The sequence below is a fragment of the Panulirus ornatus genome, chromosome 27 (genome assembly GCF_036320965.1).
Source record: "Panulirus ornatus isolate Po-2019 chromosome 27, ASM3632096v1, whole genome shotgun sequence".
NCBI lineage: Eukaryota > Metazoa > Arthropoda > Malacostraca > Decapoda > Palinuridae > Panulirus > Panulirus ornatus.
The window spans coordinates 14,839,967-14,860,599 of NC_092250.1; the positions used below are offsets into that span (position 1 = coordinate 14,839,967).

Consider the following 20,633-nt stretch of genomic DNA (forward strand, 5'->3'; position numbering starts at 1 on the left):
TAGCGTTAAGAACAGAGGACTGAGCCTTTGAGGGAATATCCTCACTTGGCCCCCTTCTCTGTTCCTCTTTTGGAAAATTAAAAAAAAGAAAAGTATTCCCTGCGTGTCGTAGAAGGCGACTAAAAGGGGAGGGAGCGGGGGGCTGGAAATCCTCCCCTCTCATTTTTTTATTAATTTTCCAAAAGAAAGAACAGAGAAGGGGGCCAGGTGAGGATTTTCCCTCTAAGGCCCAGTCCTCTGTTCTTAACGCTACCTCGCTAATGCGGGAAATGGCGAATAGTTTGAAAGAAAAAGAAAAATATATATATTGGTTGATCCATGACATGGAGGGGAGAGACAGTGTTTTACCACAGCACATAGCACTGTTTAGCACCCAATGGCTACTGCCGTCGCCCATCCTCCAGCTGGGCTTAAGGGTCAGCGGCTACAACCCCCCCCCCCCCCCGTCCCCCCACCAGTCAACATGATTGGTCGGCTCACACGGTTGTGTGAGGGGGCGAGCCAATCAGGGTATTTCACGGGCCACTGGGTGTTGGTTTGGGGGAAGGGCTGTTTCCTTGCGCTACCTCGCTGACGCGGGAAACAGCGACATAGTATAATAAATCGAATATATATATATAAATATATATATATATATATATATATATATATATATATATATATATATATATATATATATGCAAAAAACACGGATAAATGCAACACGATAAAAAAAGTTCCCAAGTGCATTTTCGTGTCATCATCACATCATCAGGGGAGACACAAGAGTGAGATAGAAGACGTAGAACAGAGTCAGGTTGATATACGAGGAAGAGACGTAGCTAAGACGCCATTTGGTAAACGCTCTAGCCTTAATATATATATATATATATATATATATATATAGAGAGAGAGAGAGAGAGAGAGAGAGAGAGAGAGAGAGAGAGAATCATTGACATATGATTGACCAGTCCATCCCAACGCCAAGATGTCCACTTCCCCATGGCGAGTCTTTTTCTCTCTCAATTTTTTTATAACGAAATAATTTTTCTTTTCTGTTCTTTTTAAGTGTGTCAAAATTTTATGCCAATACGTAAATTTTTTCTTTCTTTTTTATGTCAAAATTTTATGCCAATACGTAAATTTTTTCTTTATGTCAAAATTTTATGCCAATACGTAAATTTTTTCTTTTTTTGTAATGTGTCGGAAAATTTTATGTCAATACGTAAAATTTTCTCATTTTTTAAAAATGTCTCAATTTTTTTTTATGCCAATTACGTACATTTCCCGGGTTCCTTGTACCAGCGAGCGAGCTGGGTGGTGGTTCCGTTTCCCCCCCCGCGCTTAGGTCGCTGCAGGGAGTTCTGAAAAATAATTATGAATTGAAAAGAAAAAAAAAAGGTTAAAGAAAAAGAGAAAAACGCTGTTCTTGCGGTGGTAGATGGGGAGAGGGGGGTGGTAATGCGCGCCCCTGGGGTGGTTTCTCCCACCCCAACCCACTCCACACATCATGTTTTGGGGAAACGAAAATGGTTTTCCTTCACTCTCATCTGTAGTCCAAGCTCCACTTCCTTCTTCTCTGAGCATAACTTTTACCCATCTGTCTATCTCTATCTATCTTTCTTTCAAACTATTCGCCATTTCCCGCGTTAGCGAGGTAGCGTTAAGAACGTAGGACTGGACTATCTATCTATCTATCTATCTATAAACTGGACCCTGTGTCCTACTTGTGCGGACAACGAAGTTACCTTCAGCGATGTATCTTTGTGTCCAGTCGCGTTCAAGAGCTTCTCAATCCAAAGGGGTCCTTCCTTCCCCTGCTACTGATTGTAGCGCAGACTCGAAGTCCCCCCCAAAAGCCGCTGGAGAGAGAGAGAGAGAGAGAGAGAGAGAGAGAGAGAGAGAGAGAGAGAGAGAGAGAGAGAGAGAGAGTTTTTCCCCAACTTATTTAAGAGATGAGGTTGAGATGAGGTGTTCTCGGGGCATTGACTTTGTTACTGTTTAGGGTGAGTACAAGACAGATGAAGAGCATGTGTCCCTTTAGTGCCACTCACCCTCCTCCCTTCCTACTCGCACACACGTCTCACTCTCTCGATTGGATACACCTAACCGCATCTAGTGCCTCTCCTCCCACACCATTTACTCGTAACATCATCCCTCGAGGCATCTCTGTTGACCCTGTCGCATCCCTTCTCCAGGTCCCCCTTTCCATGCCACATACACCTCGCTCTCTTTCCTTAACCATAAAAATCTTTGAAAGGAGAACCCTGGGTCACACATCTACCGCCATTTCTAAAGCCACAGTGTTCCTCCCTCACTCTGATGCCTTGGGCATGTCAGCACCCACCCAATCACCACTCTTCCATACCTTACCAAGTATACTCGACATGCACAAGTATACTCAACAGAGTATATAGTTTCGTTTTCCTTTCCTGTTTTATAAAGGCAGTGTACGGGAAATCTGTTAGTCCTTAGGCACTTTACGACGAGCCATACGTGAACTGAAAATCCTGATGAAACGATTCCACAATACTTGCACTACTTTTCATAAGGAATTCAGCTGCAATCCCATCCACTCCGAGTCGTTTTTGCCGCACTTCATCTTCAACAAGATGTTCATCACCTCCTTTCTTTTCATCAAATCACTTGCTAAGACTTTCTCACTCCTTAAAGATCTTCGCTCAAGACACCCCGTGTCTGCATCCATCTCATCAGGCGAATTCAACAATCAGTCAGAACACGAACACCATCTCACCTTTTTTTTTCTTTCTTTCCATTCTCCCACTCTACCATCCGCTTCTTTCGCCTGATGATCTCTTGTTGCCCTCAGACTATCCACTTCCTTCCAAAACATTTTCTGATTCTTCCTGAAGTTTGCCTAATCTCCCCTCACCCCACCTGTCTTTTCAACACTTGCACCTTCCTCTGACCTCTTTCCACTTTCGCTTGTACATCTCCCAGTCACTCGCACACCTTCGCTAAATGTACTGCCCTTGCGCTAATCATTCTCTTTCACCAGCATCATAGATTCGTCCCACCAATCACTACCCTCTCTCAAATGCCAGCATCCAACTTATCATCACATACCACACTCTACACCTTCCACTTTTTGGTTTTCTCAGTCTCTCTTCGTATCTGTGTACAACAGCATCTTTTCCAACGCCACTCTTTTTCACCACCATGTTCCCATCATGTCATATCTTCTTTTCCGAAATCCATTACAAGCTTCTGCGCGTGTCCAATCAAGAGGTGATTAAACACATCCCACCTGTTGCTCCTCTCAGGACATTCACATCCAACAGTCTCTCCTTTGCATAGCCTGTACATAAGCGAACCATCGTACCTTAAACCCAAACTCCACTCGCCCACTTACACTTTTCAGTTTCTATTCAAACCAGGTCTTTCCAAACCACCCATTCTACCTCATCAAAGAACTCTACAAGCTGCTCACCATTTTCCACATCATCCCATCGTTTATTCAGATCTCCCATCACTAACATTGATGGGAACATGATATTCTGAAGTCTGTCATACAGTGTGTAGCGTCCGGACTCTGATTAACTGAAGGACTCTGATTGTCTGATTGGCCTTTACGCTCGTTACGCCTCCGAAGGGCCATGTGTGTGTGTGTGTGTGTGTGTGTGTGTGTGTGTGTGTGTGGGGAGGAATATTCAACACCGTGATTGGCGTACGCAAGGCTTAATCAAGCGTCTGATTGGCAGGCGTACGTTTGACGCCAAATGGCCTGATTGATTTGGCTCCTGACGTGTTCAGCTCTCCCGAGGGCTGACGGGCGTGTGAGGATCACGACGAGTCGCGATTGGCAATTGGGAGGTCGTTAGAGGTCGTTGCATCGTCAGCTGGTTTGGAAGAGCCCCCGGGGTCACGCCCCAGGCTCGTGGTAGGCGATAGATGAGAATTGGGATCCGGGTTAATTTGCATATGGGACACACGTAGTATGTCTGTGTGAGACACAGTCGTGACGCATTGTGGGGCATAGAAATCATGACTTGTCGAGTCCAGGGTTGCACAGAGATGACGGGACGTCTTACGCAAGATATACAGTATTGTGGCACAGCTTACGCAAGAAGTATTGCGGTACAGCTTACGCAAGAAGTATTGCGGTACAGCCTTACGCAAGAAGTATTGCAGTACAGCCTTACGCAAGAAGTATTGCGGTACAGCCTTACGCAAGAAGTATTGCAGTACAGCCTTACGCAAGAAGTATTGCGGTACAGCCTTACGCAAGAAGTATTGCAGTACAGCCTTACGCAAGAAGTATTGCAGTACAGCCTTACGCAAGAAGTATTGCGGTACAGCCTTACGCAAGAAGTATTGCAGTACAGCCTTACGCAAGAAGTATTGCGGTACAGCCTTACGCAAGAAGTATTGCAGTACAGCCTTACGCAAGAAGTATTGCGGTACAGCCTTACGCAAGAAGTATTGCAGTACAGCCTTACGCAAGAAGTATTGCAGTACAGCCTTACGCAAGAAGTATTGCGGTACAGCCTTACGCAAGAAGTATTGCAGTACAGCCTTACGCAAGAAGTATTGCAGTACAGCCTTACGCAAGAAGTATTGCGGTACAGCCTTACGCAAGAAGTATTGCGGTACAGCCTTACGCAAGAAGTATTGCGGTACAGCCTTACGCAAGAAATATTGCGGTACAGCCTTACGCAAGAAATATTGCGGTACAGCCTTACGCAAGAAATATTGCGGTACAGCTTTACGCAAGAAATGCAGTATTGCAGTACAGCCTTACGCAAGAAGTATTGTGGTACAGCTTTACGCAAGAAGTATTGCAGTACAGCCTTACGTAAGAAGTATTGCGGTACAGCCTTATGCAAGAAGTATTGTGGTACAGCTTTACGCAAGAACTATTGCAGTACAGCCTTACGCAAGAAATATTGCGGTACAGCTTTACGCAAGAAATGCAGTATTGCGGTACAGCCCTACGCAAGAAATATTGTGGTACAGCTTTACGCAAGAAGTATTGCAGTACAGCCTTACGCAAGAAATATTGTGGTACAGCCTTACGCAAGAAATATTGTGGTACAGCTTTACGCAAGAAGTATTGCGGTACAGCCTTACGCAAGAAATATTGTGGTACAGCCTTACGCAAGAAGTATTGTGGTACAGCTTTACGCAAGAAGTATTGCAGTACAGCCTTACGCAAGAAATATTGTGGTACAGCCTTACGCAAGAAATATTGTGGTACAGCTTTATGCAAGAAATACAGTATTGCGGTACAGCTTTACACAAGAAATACAGTATTGCGGCACAGCTTTACACAAGAAATACAGTATTGTGGTACAGCTCTTCCTCCTCCTCCTCGCGGGGGGGGGGGGGGGGGGGGGGGGGGGGGGGGGGGGGGGGGGACCTGCAAAAGACACGCTCACGAACGCGGAAGAGAGACGACTTGATGTGGTATGGGTGAGTTGAGGGAGAGAGAGAGAGAGAGAGAGGAGTGATAGAGAGAGAGAGAGAGAGAGAGAGAGCGATGGGTGCTACCGGACTCTGCGCCCCCCCCCCCCCCCCCCCAACACAGACATCTCCGTGCCTGACCGCTTCATATGCCTCGGTTCAGCCCATCCCCGCAGCCCGTCGGCCCCCGTATACCACAACGCTCCAAATCGTTCTCTCCGTGGGAAGTTTCGCTTCCTTTTCAACATGTTCAGTGACCCCGAACTTCAAGTTATCAGAACTTCATTTATCATTATGATGACAGAAGTGATTAAGTTATTTATCAGAACTTCACTTATCATTATGATGATATAAGTGATTAAGTTATTTATCAGAACTTCACTTATCATTATGATGATATAAGTGATTAAGTCATTTATCAGAACTTCATTTATCATTATAATGACGTAATTGATAACTACTTTACCCCCCCAACCCCCTCCTTCTCCTTATGGATACAGGGGCGCATTCAAAAATTTTTGGTCCTTATGACAAAATTTTTTTTTTGACACTACCAATTATATTTATATATATATATATATTTTTTCAAGACGGGAGGTAGACAATATAAAGGAATATGTAATAGATCATTTTTTATTATTTTTTTGACCTCCTCGCTGCAGGCTAATTTAAATGAACATCAGACAGAAATTGGAAAAAAAAAAAATACCTGACATTTTGAATATCAGAAAGAAATTAAGAAAAAAAAATACCTGACATTTGACCTCACCTCTTGACCTAGAGGTGACCTTGGCTTTGTGGCACATGAAGACGCCCTTGTATCTCATCTACGTCTCATGATTCAGTGACCCGTCTACTGTAGTGTCATAGAAAACGGCCCCCGGTCTACTGTAGTGTCATAGAAAACGGCCCCCCGGTCTACCGTAGTGTCGTAGAAAACGGCCCGTGCGACAACTGAGGTTGTGTAGACGAAGTGGTGATGTAGACGAAGTGGTCGAAGTGGTGGTATAGACGAAGTGGTATTATAGACGAAGTGGTCGAAGTGGTGATGTAGACGAAGTGGTCGAAGTGGTGGTGTAGACGAAGTGGTCGAAGTAGTGGTATAGACGAAGTGGTCGAAGTGGTGATATGCTGAGGTGGTTATGAGTCTGTCTATCTATCTGTCTTATATCCAATACATAATGGTCATTTGTGTGAGACAGGGAGATATTTTTTCTTTTTTCTCTCTTGTGTTGCCCCGTCTCTCAACCTTCTATATAAACAATGTATTTGCTCAGTGTGTGTGTGTGTGTGTGTGTGTATACATACACACACTAGGATAAGTGTGTGTGTGTGTGTGTGTGTGTGTGTGTGTGTGTCTATTTGGGAGGCTGTGTGTGTGTGTGTGTGTGTGTGTGTGTGTGTGGATGATTGCATCAATGTTTTTCAGCCAAGATCCTCGCTAATTTTACCTCCTCAACCAACAGATACTTCCGGACATCACATGCTCCCGCCACTCGAACCTGGGTTCACGTGAGTAGATAAGAGATTGTCGTTCTTTTCTTCTCCCTCTCCTGTATTGTGTCATGTGTAATGCACCGAAACCACAGCTCCCTAATCCACATCCAGGCCCCACACAGAACCTTTCCATGGTTTACCCCCTGGATGCTTCACATGCCCTAGTTCCAATCCACTGACAGCACGTCGACCCTTATATGCCACATCGTTCCAGTCCAATCTGTCCCTTGCACGCCTCTCACCTTCCTGCATGTTTAGGCCCCGATCGCTCAAAGTCTTTTTCACTCCACGAACTGGGTTGATGAAAAGTCAACTTAAAAGATAATAAAAGCTGCTCCGAACGAAGAAATTGGTTGAGGGGTGGTCTCTGTGTGTGTGTGTGTACGGCGGCAGAGATGGGAAATGTTTGTTAGGAGATGATAGTGTGTGTGTGCTTGTGTGTGTGTGGGGGGGGGGGAGAGGAATGGGCGGGAGGAAGATGAGGGAGGGATGAGATGGAGACTGTCTTTCATAAACAATTTCAAGATTCTTTTTTGATAAGGCTGCTTGGAAGAGGAGAAAACGGGAAAGAATGAAGGTACAAGATTGGACAAACAATTTGGACTTTTTACATTCGTGGATCACCTTCGAATTTACATCAATGTAGGTGATATACAGGGTTAAATATATCCTATTTTACATCAATATTGGTGATATACAGGGTTAAGTATACCCTATTTTACATCAATATTGGTGATATACAGAGTTAAGCATATCCTGTTTTTTGTAACATAGTCTGTAATCTGTGTTACAGAAATAGTTACAGTATCTCTCGTACTGAATCGAAGTCATATGGATACAGTATCACTTTTCATCTCTATGTAATAATTCTGTATGTTAATTTCTTGGGTGTTAACATTAACTGTGTCTAACATATGCATGTATTGCAGTTTGCAGTTTACTTTGCCAATTATTTAACCTTCATGTTTAATCACCATTTCCCGCGTGAGCGAAGTAGCGCCAGCAACAGACAACGAGAGGCCACACCCGCTCACGTCACGTCAGCTGTCGTGTGTTATGCACCGAAACCACAGCTCCCTTTCCACATCCAGGCTCTCACAGACCTTCCCATGGTTTACCCAGGACGTTTCACACGCCCTGGTTCAGTCCAGTGCCTACACGTCAACTCTAATATACCACATCGTTCCAGTCTAATCTATCCCTTTCACGCCTCTCACCCTCCTGCATGTTGGGGCCACGATCGCTCAAAATCGTTTTAACTCCATCCTTCCACCTCCAGTTTGGTCTCCCGCTTCTACTTGTGCCACACACACACACACACACACACACACACACACACACACGCGCGCGCGCGCGCGCGTGTGTGTGTGCGCGCGCGCGCGAGCGTGGGGCCCCTCACTCCCAGTGAAAAACATCCGGCACGCGGGCTTAACCTAGATCTATAAGGCGCCGTGTTATCTGGTGGGATCTTAAAGACGTCGACACTCGCATCTGATTAATTTTTTTGGGGGGCCCCTCCCGGAGGCCATGATCAATCAAGTGATTAATTAGTTTGGCTGATCGCCTCTCTCGCACCGTGTGTGTGTGTGTGTGTGTGTGTGTGTGTCCGGGGGGTCTAATCATTGGATAGCTGGATCAAGGGGTCCGGGAAGCATGCCTGGCGATGGTGTATGGCAACAAGAACGTGGATTTCGAAGCCCCACTCTACGCGGGTTCGAACCTTCGCGTTTGAGCAGACGGCCATAAGGGCGCTCTCCTCCTGAAGGTGACCTGATTGTCGATGATTAATATTATATAATGTCATATACGATGATTAATCTTGTATCTATCATATTATATATCATGAACGTCGTTCTCTCTCTCTCTCTCTCTCTCTCTCTCTCTCTCTCTCTCTCTCTCTCTCTCTCTCTCTCTCTCTCTCTCTCTCTATTTGTCTATCTATCTATCTCACTCTATTTGTCTATCTATCTGTCTCCTTTTCCTATCATGAGTCTGCTTGCCAGACACACACACACACACAGACACACACACACACTTGGCGTGTACTTTTCGCTCAAACAGTATCATTATTATTATCATTATTATGATCATAATGATGATTATCATGATGATCATAATAATCATGATGATTATTATGATGATCATGATGATGACGCATAACCTTGTGTTGGTGATTAAGCGAGAGATTACAACGTTGTATAATAGAATTTCTTGTAAGACCTGGACACCCCCGTAGCTGGAGTGGCACACAAGGCGTTAATGCATCGGACAAAGAGAGATTAAAACTATCTCTTTTTTTCTAACCTAATTTGAAAGATAAGATATCCCTCTTTATCCTTTATTTATATAATTTAACAGTAACCTTTGCTTGTGATAACAGCTCGTTCTTTCACTAGCTTTCTTTCACTAGCTTCCATATTATTTTCTTTTTCCATTTTAAGTTTAGATGGGTTTTTTTTTTTTTGGAGAAAAATGGAAAGAAAATGAAATGTCTCTCTCTCTTCAAGGGGGAGACTTAACTTGCTAATTGATATGAGGCGTTGACAGCAAACTCAGTCGTCTCGACCAGTTGGACCTACCCCACTAGACAGATGCCTTGAGACCAGACGTGGTTTATCATCTTTTACTCCTCTCATTCCCCTTTGGTTACCAAGAGCTAAAAAGAAAGACGAAAAGGATGTACCCTTCCATCTTTTCCATCGTGTTTATCATCTGTCTACATCCTCCTCCTCCTCCTCCTCCTCCCATCCCCTTTTTTCATTCTCGTTCCTTCCCATCTACTCGCTATTACTCGGGTCCCCATCCATCCTGTCTGTTCCATTTGTCCTTTTCTGACATATTGCGTGTCTTGAATTAGCCTCGCCCCCTCTTCCTTTCACTCCTCATGTTTTCCCTTCTTATCTTTACCCTTTCTTCACACCTTTCATCCTCCTCCATCCATCGCCTCTTCAGCCACTCTTTCCAGCCAAGTGATATTGCATAGCGAGGCCTAACGTAACATGTGTCTCATCTTCATCATTACCCTTAGACATGTTCGTGTTACTCATTCTCCTTTTTCTAAAGCGTATCCGGACGCCAACCATCTCCTCAGTAATGTGAACACCGACACATCACAAGACTTCTTCTTCTATACACTGAGGGCAAAGGTGTATATTCAATCCTTATCTCTTCCTGGTCCTCTGGTCCCCCACCCGGTGGACGTGGCTGCCTTCCTTAGCGCTGCGGGAGTCACTTTAGAATGTGATGCCAAGGAGGAATATGTAATAATGTGTTCGGACATTCGCTTCTTTATCAAGTGGCGTCCTAGCTACGTCTCTTCGTTGTATATCAACTGACTGTTGTATTTCTCTCTTGTATCTCCTCCTCTGACGATGTGATTATGACACGAAAGTGCACTTGGGAACTTATCATGTTCCAATTCCCCGTGGACTCATAGGAATATATATATATATATATATATATATATATATATATATATATATATATATATATATATATATATATATATGGAAGTCTGTCTGAAAAAAACGCCCTTTCCAGAGATACATAGAAGGTCAGGTTTCACGAAATATATGAAAGAAAGAGTCTTCGCCTTACAGAATTTTTCCAGGGGAAAATGTCTTGACCTGTCACCTTAGATTTATCTTCAACGCCTCAAGTCTACAAATGCCTCGCAACTTTCAGTTTTCCCTTCTGTATTTTGTCTGGGCTTCCCCCGCCGCTGTGGGCCGTACAAACGTTCAGGGCCTTACAAACGTTCGGGTCCTTACAAACGTTCGAGGTCCTTACAAACGTTCAGGGGCCTTGCAAACGTTCGGGGGCCTTACAAACGTTCGGGGGGCCTTACAAACGTTCGGGTCCTTACAAAGGTTCGAGGTCCTTACAAACGTTTGGGGTCTTACAAACGTTCAGGGCTTTACAAACGTTCAGAGTCTTACAAACGTTCAGGGCTTTACAAACGTTCAGGGCTTTACAAACGTTCAGGGGTCCTTACAAACCTTCAGGGCCTTACAAACGTTCAGGGGCCTTACAAACGTTCGGGGTCCTTACAAACGTTCAGGGCCTTACAAACGTTTAGGGCCTTCCCTTCACCGTCCACGCCCTCCCCAACACCAACCATGTCCCCCCCCTTCCTCCTCCTCCTCCTCCTCCTCCTCCTCCTCCTCCTCCTTCCCCCTCACCCACTCTGCCCCTCACCCCACACAGTGTTATCTCCAGTATCAGTCGTGATAACGAATTCGATTAGCGTGGTGTGAGGACCCCAGGGGACAAGAGCAGGGGGCGTGAGGGTGTGGAGGAGGAGGTACTGTCCCTCCTCTTCTTCTTCTGTCTCTTCCTCTTCTTCTTCTTCTTGTTCTTCTTCCACTATCCCTCCTCTTCTTCTGCCTCTTCTGCCTCCTCCTCCTCTTCTTCTTCTTGTTCTTCTTCCACTGTCCCTCCTCCTCTTCTGCCTCTTCTGCCTCCTCCTCCTCTTCTTCTTTTTCCACTATCCCTCCTCTTCTTCTGCCTCTTCTTCCTCCTCCTCCTCTTTTTGTTCTTCTTCCTCTTCTGCCTCTTCTTCCTCCTCTTCTTTTTGTTCTTCTTCCTCCTCTTCTTCTTTTTCCTGCCTCTTCTTCCTCTCTTTCTTCCTCTTCTGCCTCTTCATCATCCTCCTCCTCATCTCTCTCTCTCTCTCTCTCTCTCCCCCACAACCGAGTGGAACATTGCTAAAATCCAGCAAAGGTTTTTCTTTAATCATGATCATAGATAACACTAACAAAAAATGGGTGTGTGTTCATAACATAGTGAACATCCTGGCTTTAATTACGTTGATGAGTTGCATTTCTGTGGGGGGGCGCGCGCCCCCCCCTTTTTGGTCAAGCTTAACACACCCCCCCCACACACTCCACCTCCTCCCCTCGTTGTTGTGGCACAGAACAATGTTATTAGAAAAAGCTGTGGAACACACAGAGAGACACAGACCCGACTCGACCCGACCCGACCCGACAGAACCCCCACCGACACCTCACCCCCTTCCATCGCCATGGAACAGACCCGAAAACCCCACCGACCCCGACGCCTCACCCCTTCCATCACCACAAACCCGACCCGAACCCCACCGACCCCGACCCGACACCTCACCCCCTTCCATCAACACAGACCCGACCCGACCCCGACACGACACCTCACCCCTTCCATCACCACAGACCCGACCCGAACGACCCCGACCCGACACCTCACCCCTCCCCTCACCACAGACCCGACCTGAACCCCACCGACTCCGACACGACACCTCACCCCTTCCATCACCACAGACCCGACCCGAACACCCCACTGACCCCCCCACCTTCCATCACCATTACGATAGTGTTACCCCGACTTTCATAATGATCATACAGTCGAATACCCTTGGTGTCCCTACCAGCGAAAAACCCTTGTTTACATATGTAAGCGCAACTGATTGACCTGGCTGAAGCAGTGTGTGTGTGTGTGTGTGTGTGTGTGTGAGAGAGAGAGAGAGAGAGAGGTTACACATCCACACACACACACACACACACACACACACACACACACACACACAGTGGTCGGGATTTTTACACCTACGACCCAGCGGGCTGTCGCAAATGTCTTCTGAGTCGTAGGTTAATAGATCGATAGATTGCAGCCAACTTCCCTTCACCACCCCCTCCAGCGCCCCGCCCCTTACGTCCCTTGATCTCTGCTTTACCAGCGCCTCGACCCGCCCCGCGCGCCCCCGTGCCCCTTGCCCCGCGCCCTTTGACCTCATGCTGTACCAGCAGAAGCAGCGTCTGTGGCTATAGGATACGGTGCTGTATTGACGCCCCGCCACGGACGGTACTGTATTGATGCCCCGCCACGGACGGTACTGTATTGATGCCCCGCCACGGACGGTACTGTATTGATGCCCCGCCACGGACGGTACTGTATTGATGCCCCGCCACGGACGGTACTGTATTGATGCCCCCGCCACGGACGGTACTGTATTGATGCCCCGCCACGGACGGTACTGTATTGATGCCCCCGCCACGGACGGTACTGTATTGATGCCCCGCCACGGACGGTACTGTATTGACCCCCCCGCCACGGACGGTGCTGTATTGACCATAGGGTCACATTTAGCTTCATCAGTGACTGCTGTAGTGTGTATCGTCATGAAGGAAGGGACTCGTGCAGTCACTTTGGCTAGTGCCGTCGCGAAGGCTTGGCAAGTAGAGCATTGAGTAGTAGCGTTGGGAATGGATGAGTGCAGCTGGCGAAATGGACTGGAAATTGTCGTATAGGAAGTATACTTCATCTATGACCCATACTTTTATATTTTTTTTTTTAAGCATCTTAGACCTAGTGTTAATGTAGGCTCGACTTTTGAAGAACCAAAAAAGGCATCATTCGATATTGGAATATCCAACAGAGGGAAGACGATGATGGAGTGGAGGAGATAGAAATGGAGTGTGTTGAGGGAGTGTTGTCAGTGTAGGATGTATATCAAAAAGCATTTCAGGGGGAAAATAAGGAGGGAGGGAGGGAGGGAGGAAGAGAGAGAGGGGCTAGTTTATGAATATATGTAACGAGATTTTGCCACGACACACACACACACACACACACACACACACACACACACACACACACACACACACACACACACACATTGCATGCGTAAGTTCCTCGGCTCAGCTGGAGTTTTATCTATAGAACATGGGCCGAGATGGTAACCTGCAGGAGAGAGAGAGAGAGAGAGAGAGAGAAAGAGAGAAGGGAAAGGAGAGAGACACTCTCCCTCTCTACGCCATCATGCAGTATGCGCGGCAGAGGTCCGAAATGGCAGGGACTTTCCCCACTGGACGAACCCAGTGAATAAAACATGACACGAAAGGAAAACCACAAGTTTAGAATTACCCTCCCACCAACCCAACTCAACCCAGTGTCTTAGGCAAGGACGAGATGGTTTTAGTTTTGCGGAGTGTTGGAGGCAAAAAGGAGGAAAGGAAGGGAGGTGGGTGTCTCTTGGTGTCATGAAATGGTACACAAGCGCTGTTGTATACACACTGATGGGTTTGAGGATCATATTTTTCATACACCCTGAGACTGTGGGCTGAAGTGAGTTATAGGGGGATAAAGATATCTGCTTTGTTTTATGGCCTTGGGAGAGAGAAGACAGACTCAAAAAAGAGAGATGGTAGCTTGGGGTTTAAAGGCTTAGGTTGAGGGTGTATTTGGGAAACTGGCGTAGAAGGCGACTAAAAGGGAAGGGAGTTGGGGTGGGGGAGGAGGGGTTAGAAATCCTTCCCTCTCGTTTTTAATTTTTCCAAAGGAAGGAACAGAGAAGGAGGCCCAAGTGAGGATATATTCCCTCAAAGGTGTCAGTCCTCTGTTCTTAACGCTACTTCGCTAACGCGGGAAATGGCGAAGAGTATGGAAAAAATGAAATATCATACAGGAGGGTAGAGGAGTGAGTCATTCTGCGATATATGTACGTTTGTATATACGTAGAGCTTCCGTGGTGTAGTGGTTTTAGTCTGCCTCTGCGATATATGTACGTTTGTATATGTATTTGTATATATGTAGAGCTTCCGTGGTGTAGTGGTTCTAGCCTGCCTGATTGTGACGCATCCATTGGGGAGCCCGCCACCCAACCCACCCCAGGGTGGTCGAGCGTGGCATGGGTTCGAATCCTGGTTGCGGCAATGGGTCCACAGTCAACCCAGCTGTTTCATCCAACTTCAGAGGTTGGTTGATGGAATAGGTACACGGCTCGGGGGGGGGAGGATCGAACCCGGATAGCGAGTGGAAGAAAATGTTAGGACGAAGTGTCTCCTACCGAGAGAGAGAGAGAGAGAGAGAGAGAGAGAGAGAGAGAGAGAGAGAGAGAGACCTACCTACCTGGGTCAGAAAGGAGGAGAGAGAGAGAAAAAAAGAAAACTTGACAGCCACCGAAGGGCTGAGAGAGAGAGAGAGAGAGAGAGAGAGAGAGAGAGAGAGAGAGAGAGAGAGAGAGAGAGAGAGAGAGAGAGACTGACTCTCACACCGCAGTAAAATAGTTGAGAAATAACTTGCCAAGTATTAGCGTCACAGAGAAGAGAAAAAAATATAATTAAACGTAATTACGATGGAAAGGGGTGTGTGTGTGGGGGGGTGGTGCGTGGTGCATAAATAATGAGATTACGTCGAAAATGAGAACGGGGATTATGTATTAAGTTTGGTCGTCGGGAACTATGTAAAAAAGAGAGAGAGAGAGAAGAAAAGAAATCTTTGAAAGGAAAATTATGAACATTTGTCGTTTTAAAACACGGTGAAAAATAGCGTGAGCCATCTGGGTATGGATGATGTATGAAGGTTGGGGGAAGAGCTGTGTGGTGGTGGTGGTGGAGAGAGCTGTGTGGTGGAAGTGGGGGAGAGCTGTGTGGTGGAAGTGATAGAGAGCTGTGTGGTGGAAGTGATAGAGAGCTGTGTGGTGGAAGTGGGGGAGAGCTGTGTGGTGGAAGTGGTGGAGAGCTGTGTGGTGGAAGTGATAGAGAGCTGTGTGGTGGAAGTGGGGGAGAGCTGTGTGGTGGTGGTGGTGGGGAGAGCTGTGTGGTGGAAGTGGGGGAGAGAGCTGTGTGGTGGAAGTGGGGGAGAGCTGTGTGGTGGAAGTGGGGGAGAGCTGTGTGGTGGTGGTGGTGGTGGAGAGAGCTGTGTGGTGGTGGGGAGAGGTCTATGGTGGAGTTGGGAGAGCTGTGGTGGGAGGGAAGGGACAGAGTGGTGGCTGGGACAGAGCTGTGGTGGGAGAGGACAGTGTGGTGGTTCTGGCAGAGCCTGTGGTGGGAGAGGACAGTGTGGTGGCTGGGACAGGACAGAGATGTGGGAGGGAGGGAAAGGGAGAGGACAGTGTGGTGGCTGGGACAGGACAGAGATGTGGTAGGGAGGGAAAGGGAGAGGACCGTGTGGTGGCTCGGACAGGACAGAGATGTGGTAGGAAGGGAAAGGGAGAGGACAGTGTGGTGGCTCGGAGAGGACAGAGATGTGGGAGGGAGGGAAAGGGAGAGGACAGTGTGGTGGCTGGGACAGGACAGAGATGTGGTCGGGAGGGAAAGGGAGAGGACCGTGTGGTGGCTCGGACAGGACAGAGATGTGGTAGGGAGGGAAAGGGAGAGGACAGTGTGGTGGCTCGGACGGGACAGAGATGTGGTAGGGAGGGAAAGGGAGAGGACAGTGTGGTGGCTGGGACAGGACAGAGATGTGGTAGGGAGGGAAGAACTTGACCAGCATTTTGGGCGGCAGGTGTGTGTGTGTGTGTGTGTGTGTGTGTGTGTGTGTGTGTGTGTGTGTGTGTGTCACAGCGGCCGTGGTTAGGGGGGGGGTATCCGACCTGTTGACACAGACGCTCCCATCGCTCTGCTAACGAGGCACAGAACCAGCCACAGAATTTGCGACCGTCATCACCACCACCAGTAACGCTGTAACTACAGGCCTGGTAACGCTGAAGAAGGACGTAACGCGAGAGAGTAACACTAGGTAACGCCGGAGTAACAGGAAGACTAGGTAACGCCGGAGTAACAGGAGGACTAGGTAACGCCAGAGTAACAGGAGGACTAGGTAACGCCGGAGTAACAGGAAGACTAGGTAACGCCAGAGTAACAGGAGGACTAGGTAACGCCGGAGTAACAGTAAGACTAGGTAACGCCAGAGTAACAGTGTAGGACTAGGTAACGCCGGAGTAAGTGTAGGTAACGCCAGAGTAATAGGAGGACTAGGTAACGCTAGAGTAACAGGAGGACAAGGTAACACCGGAGTAACAGTGTAGGTAACGCCGAAGTAACAGGAGGACTTCAGAAGGAAAGAGTGAGAGAGTTTTGAAAAAAGAGTCGCTGAGGTGAGAGAGAGAGAGAGAGAGAGAGAGAGAGAGAGAGAGAGAGAGAGAGAGAGAGAGAGAGAGAGAGAGAGAGAGAGAGAGAGAGAGAACGAATTCATCTCGAGTGTTTCAGAGGAGAGAAAGGAATTCATCTCGGGTGTTTCAGGGGAGGGGAAAAAAAGGGGGGAATATTTTTTTTTTTTTCCCTGGATCAGGTGGAAGGGGAGGAGTGCCTCCTCCTGCCCTGGTCGAGTAAGAAGAACGTCTTCTGTGAACTTCGATGTCTTGTGGACATCGAAGTTCTAATTGTGGGAGTCGTCGAAGTTCTTGTTGTTCAGCCGTTGAAGTTCTTGTTCTTCAGTCATTGAAGTTCTTGTTCTTCAGTCATTGAAGTTCTTGTTATTCATTCGTCGAAGTTCTTGTTCTCCAGTCATCGGAAGTTCTTTTTGTTCATTTTTCGAAGTCCTTGTTCTCCAGTCATCGAAGTTGTTCTTGTCCAGTCATAGAAGTTTTTGTCAATAGGTCATGTTCTTCTTACCCCGTCGCTGAAGTTCTTGTCGTCCAGTAATCGCAGTTCTTGTTCTCATCGAAGTTCTTCTCCAATTAATGAAGTTCATGTCTACTCCTGCAAGAAGTTACCCTCCAATTGCTTACAGTTTTCTCCTCCAGTTTTAGAATTCCCGCACCTTACTGCCACCAGTAAAACTCCTTTCTCTCACATTGACCACAGTTCATGCTTGTCCAATCAGCTTACTCTTCCTGTGCCACTGCTGCAAGGAAGTCCTGGCCCCAAAGGCGAATTCATCTCGGCCCCAAAGGCGAATTCATCTCGGCCCCAAAGGAGAATTCATCTCGGCCCCAAAGGCGAATTCATCTCGGCCCCAAAGGCGAATTCATCTCGGCCCCAAAGGAGAATTCATCTCGGCCCCAAAGGAGAATTCATCTCGGCCCCAAAAGCGAATTCATCTCGGCCCTAAAAGCGAATTCATCTCGGCCCCAAAGGCAAATTCATCTCGGCCCCAAAGGCGAATTCATCTCGGCCCCAAAGGCGAATTCATCTCGGCCCCAAAGGCGAATTCATCTCGGCCCCAAAGGCGAATTCATCTCGGCCCCCAAAAGCGAATTCATCTCGGCCCCCAAAAGCGAATTCATCTTGGCCCCAAAGGCGAATTAATCTCGGCCCCAAAATCGAATTCATCTCGGCCCCAAAGGAGAATTCATCTCGGCCCATAAAGCGAATTCATCTCTGCCCCAAAAGCGAATTCATCTTGGCCCTAAAAGCGAATTCATCTCTGCCCCAATGGCGAATTCATCTTGGCCCCAAAGGCGAATTCATCTCGGCCCCAAAAGCGAATTCATCTCGGCCCCAAAAGCGAATTCATCTCTGCCCCAAAGGCAAATTCATATCGGCCCCAAAGGCGAATTCATTCTCGGACCAGATGACTCAAATCCTTCGCTGGCAAGTTTCGCTCCTTACTCACTCGATCACCGAGACCTCTCATCCAAACTGGTTCTCCTCAATGGACTGGAGAGATCTTTTCATCGCCCAGTTCAGGCAGTGGTCTCTGTCCCAATCGCCTTGGTCTTCCAGGGAAAGCCCCAACTTCGTCTTTGGGAAAGAAGAGGAAAAGGAAGAGAGAGACGATCCAGTTCACTCCAGCCAATTCTTTTTTTCCTTCTTCCGGACGCCAGTGTAGTATTATTAGACCCAGGAGAAGTTCTGGTTAAGGCAAGTCTTTTTTGTCTTTTTTTTTCCTCCCCCGAGCAACGCAAACTTTTGTTTTTTTGTCCAGGAAACAAAGATGATTTTCGTCGGGAGGCAGTGAACGATGAAGGAGAGTGGCTGTGGACTGTAGTGGAGTATGCAGCTGCTGAAGTGAGGTGGATGTGGATGATGGGGGAGTCTTGTAGCCTCTAGATTGAGGTGGAAGTGGATGATGATGGATTATGTAGTTTCTAGATTGAGGTGGATGTGGATGATGGAGTATATAGTCTCCAGATTGAGGTGGATGTGGATGTTGGTGGAGTACATAGTTTCTAGATTGAGGTGGATGTGGATGATAGTGGAGTCTTGTAGCCTCCAGATTGAGGTGGATGTGGATGATGGTGGAGTATGTAGTTTCTAGATTGAGGTGGATGATGGTGGAGTGAGTAGCCGATCAGACTGAAGGTGGATGTGGCCATGGGGTAACATCATATAGCTATTAGAATTGTTGAGCACGACGGAACGACCCTTAAACCTTAAGACTTGACCATCGTTGAGCACGACTGAACGACCCTTAAGACTTGACCATCCATTGACATGATTTCCCGGCTGGCCTTAGACGTAATGTGACCCTTAAAGGGAAAAAGGGTCAATGGTCGTAAGCCATCATACCCAAGGGTCGTGGCGTACTCGTGTGCCAGGGATGGTAGAGGTGTGTACATGAGTGGGTATGTTACACACAGTGGTACTTCAGAGCTTTGTACTGAGGTGGATGTGAGGCGACGTGCTTCAAGGGCCAGTGACACACGAGGGAAAGAGGAAGGGAACGGTCGCATTTCCGTCGCTTGTGTTCGCATGTCACCTTTCCAGACGTTCCAGCTACGTACACCTTTCCTCAACGTTCCAGAGACGTACCCCTTCCTCAGTCCTCCAGTAGGTCACCCTTCCAGACGTTCCAGATACATGTCCCTTCCTCAATCCTCCAGTAGGTTACCCTTCCAGGCGTTCCAGATACGTACCCCTTCCTCAATCCTCCAGTAGGCCACCCTTCCAGACGTTCCAGATACGTGTCCCTTCCTCAATCCTCCAGTAGGTTACCCTTCCAGATGTTCCAGCTACGTACCCATTCCTCAATCCTCCAGTAGGATACGTACCCCTTCCTCAATCCTCCAGTGGGATACGTACCCCTTCCTCAATCCTCCAGTAGGATACGTACCCCTTCCTCAATCCTCCAGTAGTTTACCCTTCCAGATGTTCCAGATGCGCACCCCTTCCTCGGTCCTCCAGTAGCAGGAAAATAGTCTAAAATAGACCTTCGCAGCAAGGACAGTTTCTTCATTTCTAAATTGTTGTTTATAATTTGACTTTATCCTAACCCCAAGACTCCCTTTTATAAAACTCCCGCAGTTCCAAGGCTTCACTACATTCAGTAGCAGGGTAGTGGATGGTCTCCTTTGGAACGTGAAGGTCTTCGACGAGATGGCACTCCTTTTCGTCCATCAAAGACGAGGCAGCCTCGTCGAAGGCGTTGCGTTCTTCGTGTGTTCCAGGGGGATATAAAGTTCATTCCATTCAGGAGGTTACGTGGTTCTTCTGTTTCTATCAGATACAGATTCCATACGCTTTGAACTACAGTACAGAGGGTTCTTTCGCTTGTTGCCGAAGTACAGAGAACATCTGAACTCACATTGAATTGCGCTCCTGAGGAAGATGATGTTCTTGCACTAGGGAGAGCTCCTGAACTGGTAATTTTGTGTTAAACTCCTCCTCCTCGTGTGATCTGTACTGTCGGGAGCTCCTTCCCTTGCTCTTCAAAGAGCCCCTAGACATGTTGCTGCTCTATAGAGAACTTAGTCACCTGGTTCCTGCAAGTTTCAGAACGTGACTTGTATATCAGCATTGCAGAGGTCTATGGCTGCTTCCTTAAGGAAAAGTCTTCATTTTCCCAGTAATATATATATATATATATATATATATATATATATATATATATATATATATATATATATATATATTGAACTTGCTACTTGTTTCTACGTGATACAGAACTCGTCTTCTTAATCCAGCAAAGAATCTGTTTCCAGATATCCTTACTAGTGTGGAAATTTCCTGCTCCTGGAAAATACAGCCCCATCATTGTCTGGTGGACACACACACACCCACACACACACACACACACAGTTCTTTCTGAAGCAATGAAGG

The 20,633-nt window shown here is 47.1% G+C and overlaps 1 protein-coding gene across 7 annotated transcripts in view; it reads left to right on the forward strand.

The window, feature by feature from the left end:
* Positions 1-20,633, forward strand: part of LOC139757588 (thyrotropin-releasing hormone receptor-like) — an 833,567-nt gene that overhangs the window by 702,822 nt on the left and 110,112 nt on the right. For 6 of the 7 annotated variants that reach the window (XM_071678214.1, XM_071678215.1, XM_071678216.1 and 3 more), the window contains one exon: positions 6,870-6,915. The exons of the other annotated variant lie outside the window; for it this stretch is intronic. The gene's annotated coding sequence lies outside the window, so the exon portion shown is untranslated. The remainder of the gene's footprint in view (positions 1-6,869; positions 6,916-20,633) is intronic. 7 annotated transcript variants of the gene reach the window in all.